The sequence below is a fragment of the Tachypleus tridentatus genome, chromosome 3 (genome assembly GCF_004210375.1).
Source record: "Tachypleus tridentatus isolate NWPU-2018 chromosome 3, ASM421037v1, whole genome shotgun sequence".
In the NCBI taxonomy this organism is placed as follows: Eukaryota; Metazoa; Arthropoda; class Merostomata; order Xiphosura; family Limulidae; genus Tachypleus; species Tachypleus tridentatus.
The window spans coordinates 105,067,985-105,078,327 of record NC_134827.1 but is presented as its reverse complement, the minus strand read 5'-3'; the positions used below and the strand labels follow the sequence as shown (position 1 = coordinate 105,078,327).

General features: G+C 41.1%; 1 long non-coding RNA gene across 1 annotated transcript in view; it reads left to right on the top strand.

Annotated features, from left to right (window-relative positions):
* Window positions 1–360: 360 nt before the first annotated feature.
* The window catches only part of LOC143247667 (uncharacterized), a 16,017-nt gene continuing 6,034 nt past the window's right edge, over window positions 361–10,343 (top strand). Inside the window, exons 1-2 of the long non-coding RNA XR_013026649.1 lie at window positions 361–474; window positions 7,304–7,446. This is a non-coding gene — a long non-coding RNA (uncharacterized LOC143247667). The remainder of the gene's footprint in view (window positions 475–7,303; window positions 7,447–10,343) is intronic.

Sequence of the window (10,343 nt, the reverse complement as noted above, 5' to 3'; positions counted from 1 at the left end):
GCTCTCTTCACTCTGGTGTTTTCAGGTGTGTGTTCAAAATGTAATTCTGATCAAAGAGCACATCTATATAGCTTCCACCCCTAAAGTGTGAATGTACAACGTTCCAAAAACACTCTTCCTTATACCACTGCAATTCACTGGTAAATTTTCCTGGAAGAAACAAACAAGACTAAATACGTTATCACGCAGTGTGGATCAACAAGTACCACCTTGGCTGATCCTTCAATTTTAAGTTAAATCTATCAGAATCTAGCATTAGAATAAGGAACTATTTTGTGTTTAAACGCGGAATGGGTAAAACGAACTGCTCGAACTTTATCCACTTGTATTAGTGCTGTGGGTTTTATAAAAAAGACCGGTAGAGAGAATTATGTTATATGTTGGTGTAGTCCTGTGTGTAATAAATAGGAAGTTGTTTGTGGAGGGGGTCGATCCTGGCAGCTGTGTGGACATACAAGTTTATATAGATGATTTGTGAGTATAGTTGTGCCTTATGTTTATTAAGGAGCGTTATATCTCGGACGTGTTGTGTTCTCAGTAGTGCGTTTCTGTTGGTGCTAGTAACTCGCCGTGGATATAGAACATCGCCTGCAGTGACACGGGTCGTGCGGGGACCTGTTTCGTACCAGAGTCTCCTTACGGGGTTGTGCCTGTGTTTCATCGTGTGTATTATCGAGTTCGTGAATTTTGTCCGAGTGTCGTTTCCATTTTGTCCTTCGTCTAGCTTCTATCTTCCAGGGGTCGGTATGGCCATCTGGCCTTATTCCGTTCTGCTGCAGTCCATCAAGGATGTGTTGTCGGCGTACGGGATAGTTAGGAAAATCGAACATGAACCATACCAGACCTACCTGGGAGTGTGTAGAAGGAACTAGCATCGATATGAAGAAGTCTGTTCCCAACCATCCACGGCTTCCGGGTTATGATAAACTATTCCGGAATGCGGCGATTGTGCCTCCGCTGTGGCCTTGAAGGTCATCTGTTAAGGGCATGCCGGACACATTGAAAATGAGCGCACAGTTGTCTGTTCTGTGTGTGATGGTGACCACACATCCTCGCACTGTCCGAGGTGTGTGGCATCTTATGCCGCGGTGGCTGCAGGGCAGCCGCGTAAAATGAGTGGGGCGAAAGGGGTGGGGGTTTCCTCTGTCCCGCCTCCAGTTGTGACTGCTGAGAAAGGTGGGATCTCTCAGGAGATAGCACCCCAGTGGCGACCGCTCCTGTGTCACGGGATGGGGGTTCTCGATCCCTTGAGGAGAATCTGTACCCTCCTGGAGAGGTACAAGGTGTTGGTGATGCTGGGCCCACTCCTGCTGATATTCTGGTGAGTGGGGCCTCCGAGGAGGCTTGGGCCCACCCTCCTGACGTTGGAATGGTCGAAATCCTTGAGGAGACTCCAGGCTGAAGAGGGTGAAGATTCTAGTTCTTTGGAGGACATCTAGGGAGGAGGTTAGGGGCTGTGTCAGCATCCACATCCTCGCAACATGTGTGGCTGTTGGGGTGGGAACCTCTGAAGAGGATCAAGCCCCCTCTGTTTTTGGTGGGCTGGTTGAGGGAGTTTGTGCCTCTGAGGTGGCCCAGGTCCCTTTGGCCAGTGAAGCTGGGGTTCAGGACTCTGAGGAGCCCACTTCCCTGGCCTCGAGTATTGTGGGTGGTCAGGTGCTTGCCCTCATTGATGTTGGTAACCCCAACCCAATAGCAAATGAGCTGTCCTCGCTGGGCTCGCTCGATTACATTGTAGGATTTCCCAGTCGCTCGAGCTTTTCGAGATCTCAGGAGGAGAGCGACGGGGAGTGGGGGGGGGGCCTGCAGCCCTATGTCTCTCTCAGACACAAATCTGAGTCTTCAGTACAGCAGTGTTTGTTAGATTGTGGCAGCCACTGCAGTGATGTGGGGGTAGGGTTGGACAGTCTCAAGAGGCTGCTCAGCTCTCCTGCACAATCAGTTCAGCCAAAGCAGCAGCAGCATCACTGATTTCTACCCCTTCTGGCTGATTTGATGGGTTTTTCTTGTCTAACCCTACTCATCTAGGAAATGAGTAGCATTGCAAAGTAATTCAGTTTTCATCTTTAGTTGCTTTGCAGTTAATACAATTTTCTTGCAGGAGACCCATGTTTCCTCTAGGAGATACCACTTTTCGTTTTCTTCCCTCTTTCCTGTCCGTGCCTTTTTGTCGTTCAGCTCGACGCTTGGTGTGGGGATCCTTTTTCACCCGCGTTTTTAATGGCACCATTCTCGCGTCACACAGTAATGCTGAGGGGTGGGTTGTATGCGTTTATGTTGTCACTGGGGATTGTAAGACTTGGCTTGTTAATGTGCCTGTTTGGTCTGGGGAGGTGGATTCCTTCTTCCCAGGCTTCGACAGGTTCTTGATAATGCAGGTCGATATCATCCTTGGTGGCGACTTCAACTACGTGCTGGATCCTTACCTCGACAGGATTGGAGGCAATCCACTTTATGGTAATCAGTGTATGCAGTCTCTGCATGCTGTGCCATCAGACTGAATTTTTTTTTTTTTTATGTCTGGCGTGCACTGCATGGGTCTGCTTTTGTGGTCACTTGAACCAGTCAGGACGTCTCTTGTTACCTGGACTGGTTCTGTGTAACACCTAACCTCTGGCAGAGCCTTAGCAGGGCTACAGTTCACTGGGTTGGGATGTCTCGTTTTTACGTGTCTGACCATTGGGCACTTATCGCCACATTCCAGGACTTTGTCCCCGATTTTTGGGGCTCAGGTGTGTGGAGGCTCAATATCTCCCTCCTTGCTGAGGATAAGGTTGGAGACAAATTGATTGCTTTGGTCCAGGGAATTTGTTCTGTTGATGGGTCCTGGTGGGTGGATTTCAAGGAAGCCTGTGCTCCTTGTTGAGGCAATATGGCATGCAGCGTTCGCGAGCCCGTCGCCTGGCCTTGTGAGGCAAGCAGGACATCTTGGCTGCCTTTCTCTTTGGCAGGCCAGTGGATCACTGGGTCCTCTCAGACATTGAGAACCTTTGTAAGGATGTATATTTGGAGTATTCCAAACTATTTCATGCAGCGATCATTTCCAGTTTGATAGAACCTTTCAATCCCAGAAATGTTAGAGTTCCACTGTGCAAGACACGGGAGATGGCCAAGACCAGACACATCTCCAGTGTGATGTTGGAGAATGGTCAATCATCATCTGACATTCTAGACGCATGTCTCGGCTTTTATCGCCATTTATATTCGGCCTCTCCTGTGGATGAGGGGCTGTGGGATGATATCACTCTGTTTTTGCCCTCCCTCGATTTTTCTCTTCACGATCCGCATGGTGAAACCCATCAGCTTGGATGAATGCTGGTCCGCCATTCGGTCCATGCTGCTTGGTAGGTGTCCTTGGCTGGATGGACTACCAGTGGAATTCTGCTGCCATGTGTCGCGGTCGTGCCGCATCTGCCGAACAGACTCTCGTTCCCTCTACTGCTTGCTGACTCCTGACTGTACCCCCAGGGTTCAGCAACACCACCCTGCTCTTCTGTGGGACGTTATTTGGAACCGCGTTGTGCTGCGACATGTTGATATCTGCCTCCAGGCCTTCAACTGACGCATTGTACATAACATCCTTCGGGTGGGGGAGTGTACATTCTTATGGAATTATTGTACAACTCGGATGTGTCACACTCGGGTGGAGTCTGTTTTACACATGTTGGTCCTTCGTCCGACGTCGGTGGCGATCTGGGAAAGTGTGGTCCGCCTTTCCCGTGTCTCGCCGCTTTCGGCAGGGACCATTTTATATCGCGTGCCGGTCTCTGTGCCCAGTCAGTTGACCTTTTCATTCCAAAACACCTTAACACTCTTCTGAGTACGTCATCTGCCTTGTTTGAAATCAGTTTGTTTTCGATCAGGCACCGATGTCGTACTTGAAGATTCTGGGCAAGGCCAAGTAGAGCCTGTCATTTTGTCTTGAGGCGAACTACTGGCTGCTGAGTCCTAGGGACTTTTACCACCGGTGGCGGCCGTGCGTTTCGCCTCTCTGTGTGCTGGTGGGGGAGCTCGGGTTTTGAGCCGCCCTTTGCTCTCGCTTCCTTTTAACATTGTGTGTGTGTGTGTGTGTAAATTACTAATTTTCTATGATTTTGTGTTGTATTTTTTCATTTTGTTAACTCTTATTAATGAGCCATTAATATATTGATACATGTATTCCTAATTATTATGTTACTTTTGTATATATTAATTGTACTTACTCACTTTATGTATGTATTTTATTTCGTGTTTTTCTTATTAATCTCAGTATATTTATTTCCATTTATTGATTTTATATTAATTTTGTATATATGTAAATATGTATCCCTCACTTTTTCATATTTGTTTTCAATTTGTTTCTTTTGTATTATTATTATTATTATTATTTTAATTTTTTTTCTCATCACTGTGTACATTTCAGTACATCAAATACCAATGTATATTTCCAGAAATGTGTGCCATTTTGAACAGCGATTTCATTAGAAACTCGTACTCTGATTAATAATTCATTATTAGAAATAATCATGTTTATGAAAATATGCGTATATGTAAAAGAGAAGTGTTTTCCATATTTTGAATATATGTAAGTAACAATATTTGGGGGCTGACGGAGGGCATGGGCCACCACTACATGACTGTCACTGACTTTTGATGCAATGACCAGATATTTTGCACTATACTATTTCCTATATTTTTTATTTACAGTTTTAGTCCTTTTTAGATTTGCCAGAAAAAAAGACAATCTGGTGAACGAAGCCTTTTTTTTTTTTTTTTTTTCATTTTGTGAACGATCGCATTGGTGTTTCTAGGCCGCTTAGAAAACGAGAAATACCCATCTACGCGAGCGCTGATTGGCTGATAAACACTGACACCGTAACTATGGGTTCCCCCCACATACCTAATATGGAGAAGCACAGCACTCGAACTATTGGTAGACGTCGGAGATACAAATATTGTTTTTATTTCAAGCACAAACATGATTATCGCAAGTAGCCATTTGGACTATGTCTTTTATTTATTATCAAAATATATTTGTATCTCACTAGAAATTTTCTTTTCACCCATTTCAAGCCTTGGGGGAACAATTTATCACTTTATTGTATAGGCCTGTATAATATATATATAATTTGGGAGTTTCAACAAGTCGTAATATTTGAATGAATGAGCGTATAGTCGTAATGTATACACCAAAATCGTAATGGTTGGCATCTCTGTTACAGTCTAGGTATCTACCCTTATTTCTTGGTTCTGTAAATTTACGTCTTTTGGCAAACGCTACGTCACATATTATTTGTTTTATATTTTCTTTTTGTTTCTATCGAGAAAAATTCGTATAACATTTAATTTGTATTATAAAACTTCAACATAATAAAACTAGCCCCTCCCCGGAGGGGTCAGTTGTAAATTTAGACTTGCAACGTCATAATATCGGATTCGATTTCCCGCGATGATCAGAACTCGGTTAGCCCCTTGCGCAACTTTATGCTAAAACAAAAAGGGTCAAACTCTTAAAGAACATAATTTCTGTGACACCTAAAATGTGTTCTGTGATCTGAAATACACTGGTTTCATTATGTTAAACTTGCCTATAAAAGTCCCAACGAATAGTCTTCCAACACCTCGTTGTTTCAGGCGTAAAATGCATATTAAAGATGTTAACATTTCGAGAAACTATACGGATCGTTAATCAGAACTTTCATTGGACCGTTAAGGTTCCCATCCTTTAACTATAGTATGTCGACTTTAACTATTTTTAACTTTCCATAAAGTTAAGGACAGGTTGTGTTGGAAAGCGTTAGGCTTAACATTTATAAAAACTCGTGACCAGCGCGAGTCGTAATTCAAAACCGAGTTCTAATCAGTGTAGATGTATAAAATATTCTGTGCTATACGTAGTCCCTTAAATAGTATACATTTTAATGAATTAGAAATGTTTTTATTTATTAGTCTTGTTATAATAAGACAATAATAATTTTAACGTACAGAGTAAAATTAATGTCTACAAATGTAGAATATCGTTTACAGCCAGGGGCGTAGATTTTTTACACACGATGGATGGGGGGGGATAATTTATGCAACCACTTATATGGACTGTTCAATTTACAAAGTGGTATAATCTCTGATTATGTGAACCTGAAAGCTGTAAACATGCAGTCACAGAGTAATCTTGTTGTCACGATACTTGCATGTGTACTTAGGCCTATAAACTGATACTTAGAACTATCGCTTAGATCGAAAACTTAAAAGCACGTCTATATTAAAGATATACATTTCGGCTACTGAAAAAGCCTACATCTAGGCCTAATTATGTAATTCGATTGGAAAGAACATGAGAATCACACGAACAAACACGCAATTTGTAGGCCTGCGATGCAATAAAACAATTCAACAGACCAAACTGTAGGGAGGGGGATTGTATGCACCATACCCCCACCTAAAATGAAGGGGAGATGTACCCCCCCCAGGATCTACTCCCCTGTTTACAGCAATGTTTTGTTGAACAATAAAACGTACGACATGATGTAAGTTAACACTGGGCGTTGTGATCCTACTGTACATTAAGTGCAGTAAGTTAGGGTAACAAGATTTACTGGTCTAATATCATTACCATACACGGTCTTTGTCTATCACTCGTTATAAATACGTGTTGTTTTTTTTAACAGCTTAGAGGCAAATAAACGTTCTCACAAGTTGGCAAAAACGTTTAAGCTCTTTTGTTCTTAACCTAGGGTTATTCAGAGGAATGAAATTCAAGATTTTATTAGGCCTAATACAAGCTAAACTCCAATTTAATTATTGCAATAAATGTTCAGTAACAGCATGTCCGTCTGTTTCCTAGTCACTTGCTAGCAAAGCAACTAGCGATCGGTGAAGGCACTGCTTGAGGCTAAATATTTGCTAGCAAAGAAGCTATTGGTTAATAGTCACCAATTAAGCTTTAGACTAAAAAGAAAAAAAAAAAAAATTAGTAAGCTAAATACTAGCTAGCAAGTTAGCAAACGACTGGTAGTAAACTGCCTCTACACTAATTAATAATGGGAAACGATAACAAGAAGATTTGCCACTAAGCCCCCAGACGGTTATTACTGGTATTCTATTACTATTAATTTTTCAAATAGTGAGCTATCGGAAAGCGCTCGAATTTTGCGTCTCGTTTGAAAACCATTAAGCGTTTGTACCAGATCCTGTGTGGTAACTTCCTAACCAGAATTTTGTTCGTATTAATATTGAGAATTGTAATTAGGTTAAGTTACTAAGCAATATTTCATGGTAAGTATTAACAACTAACTGTTTGACAAGAAAATCTAGTCCCTTATTCTAGGAGCTTCCTGTATCAGAGCTTCAAGTGATAACCCTGATAGTTCGATAGAGGACGCTAACCAAATTTGTGTGGCTGATAAGCATCAATGGGACTTCGTTAATGAAACGAAGTGTGACGAACTTCACTCGGTTGAAGGAAACAAGGTGAGCGAATAATTATTTTAACGGGGGGATCTATATCATGATATACTGTTGCTTTCAAATGCTGTGTGATTAGTGCAAAAAAGACTAAAAGAAATGTAACATTTAGTTGAATGTGATTTTGACACCAACGAAAGCTTTTAGCTAAACCCTTTTGAGTAAACGTACAGTTTTTTGTTAAGTACAAAAAATACGCAAAATGTGGTCTGCCCTCTACGGATGTCAAAACCCGGTTTCTAGATGTACAGTTTATTACTTACTAGTTAGCTCCTTCGCTATTTCTTAAGCGCAGAGCTACACAGTGGGCTATCTGTGCTCTGCCAACCACTGATATCGAAACCCGACATATACTGTCGTAAACCTGCTGACTTGCAACTGAGCCACGAGAGAGGGGGGGAGAGGTCAACTGCTGAGATACAAGTTAGATTTTTTATTAAGTCAAATGATACTTAATGAAAACATCTCGAACATGCTCGCCCTTTCAGCCGTGGGTACATTTTAATGTTACGATAAATCTCTCCATTCGCTGGTAAAAGAATCCCATGAGCTGGCAGTGGATGGTAATGACTCGATGCCTTCCACCTAGTCTTACACTGCTAAATGAGGGATGGCTAGCGCAGATAGCCCTCGTGTAGCTTTTGAGCAAAATTCAAAACAATCAAATATAGACACCTAATGTTTCAAGATATCGACACGTATAGCAATTGGTTGAATCTTACGATTTTAATAAAACGAAACGGAGCTTTAAAAAGAGACGAGTCTGTGAGAAGCTAGATCCATCTCGTATTCTTATATTTAATACTCTTTGTTGGATTCTGGGTAAGGGAGACCTTGTGCAATGTATGAGCTACTCAGCTCAAGGGTTTAAACTCTTACGATCCATTTAAAAATGCAGAACAAATAGTGGCTCGAACATTGGGCCTAGTGATTAGCCTTAACGACAATTAATAGTCGATGTTACTTGTGAGTCTACTGTCGGTTCTGGATATCCAACTTGAACAGTAACTGTTGAAACAGCATAATTGGGTAATAAGATGAATGTAAAAGTTCAAGGCCAAATTATTCCCATAGTACCTTTTATACAAATTATGCGGGGGACATGCCCCCTATACTTTGTTATGATTAGCGTGTTGACTGTGCATCACACAATTTATTGGTTTTTCATTTCGAAAACTGTAACCCCCTCCTTTTAAAACGTACTACATAGGGGCCTGCTAGGGTGTACAATGTCACGCGATTTATATATCAAAGTAGTGCCATTACTTAGTAACACAGCGCAGAATACTTTGGTGTAAACAACGCATTATAACAATACAACCAATTCTGTCTGTAAAGTGAACGTGCCAGTTGGATTCTATTGATTAGGATTGTAAGAACTTTCAAAACCAGTTAATTGATTATAAACATTAAAGTTGTATTAATCGTATCGCACAGTTAACTGAATTTAAAATTTATTCCAAATACCGTGAAGTAGGACAGGGGACTTGCCCCCCCCCCCATAACATATCATTTGTTCCATATTATTTGAAACATGGTTGTGTATGAGAGAGAGAGAGAGAGAGAGAAAGAAATGGAAATCACTTGGTGCCTGGGGGTCTTGTTAGCTGACGATGTCAAAACTAACCGCCATTACCTCGAATAAGTGTGATAATACGAGATTACTCTAACCAGATTGCAAAGTTTAAAATCGAGATGGCGTTGTGTCGATGTTGTGATCAAAAAAATAACAAAAGCGAATTTCTTTTACGTTTGGTAACAGTATTTTGCTTTTAATTGGTTTCCTACGAATTTCAAATTTAAACTGAGTAAAAATAGCATCTCAAAGCGATAATTTGTCAGAAATCGTTGCCCGGAAGCCCTTTCGTTCAATATTAGAACTCGACAACTGGGCTATATCTGTTATACCTAAAATGCTGTTTCTATGCAATTCAAAACATTTGAAGTTTTATAAAACGCTTTTAAAATCATTTTTAGGAACATGGATTAACTTGGGGACCCAGGACCATCCAGAAGAAGACCCCTTCAATAAGTCGTACCCTGGTTATGCTAGGCAAAGTGTAGCATCTTGTAACAGATGAATCCACGAAGAGAAATTTCAGTGGTAAAAAGCCATCTACATGTAGCAGCCAGCAGTATTGATAACAGTATTGTGTGGGGGACCGCAAGTCACGTATACACAAGTTTGTTACACATCGCATTTACTCGCATGTTAGGCACCTCAAGCAGCTGAAGAATGAAGTGAGTGTTAAAGATATTTTGGAGTCCCTTCTGTGAACTTCTGACTGTGCTAGAGGGCACTAAAGAAACTTGGTCTTCGTAGGTTATGGGGACTGAGAAGCGAATTAGGATGTCGAATACTTTGAACATAACAATAATGGAACCTAGCTTTTCAGAGCCGTAAAAACTACACTGACAAACACCACACCAACATTATTTATAAAATACAATGAGATAACTGCCACAACTTCTATATTGGACAAACAAGTAGAAAAATGAAAACCAGATTTAAAGAACACAAAGTCACCTTCACACGTTTTTGAACACTGCAAATCAAATAAACACAACATAACCATAGAAAACACCTAAATACTAAATAAAGAAACATAAACGCAAAATAAAGAAGCCTTACCTATCCAACAACTCAATCCCAAAATAAACCAATACAAAGGAACGCCTTTATACCTATAATAAATATATCCAACATGTAAGCACGTCCTCTGCATTCCTACACTCAGTTACACAACCCCTTTCAAACATGTGGTCAGCTATCGGTCAGTTACCTCTTTCTTTCTTTGTGAACCTGATGATGACCGAAGAAGGTTAATTTTGTTCCTCTGGATAAAGAATTTTCTCAATCCAAACCAGCCGTCTTTACATATATATTATGTCGAATTCATTAA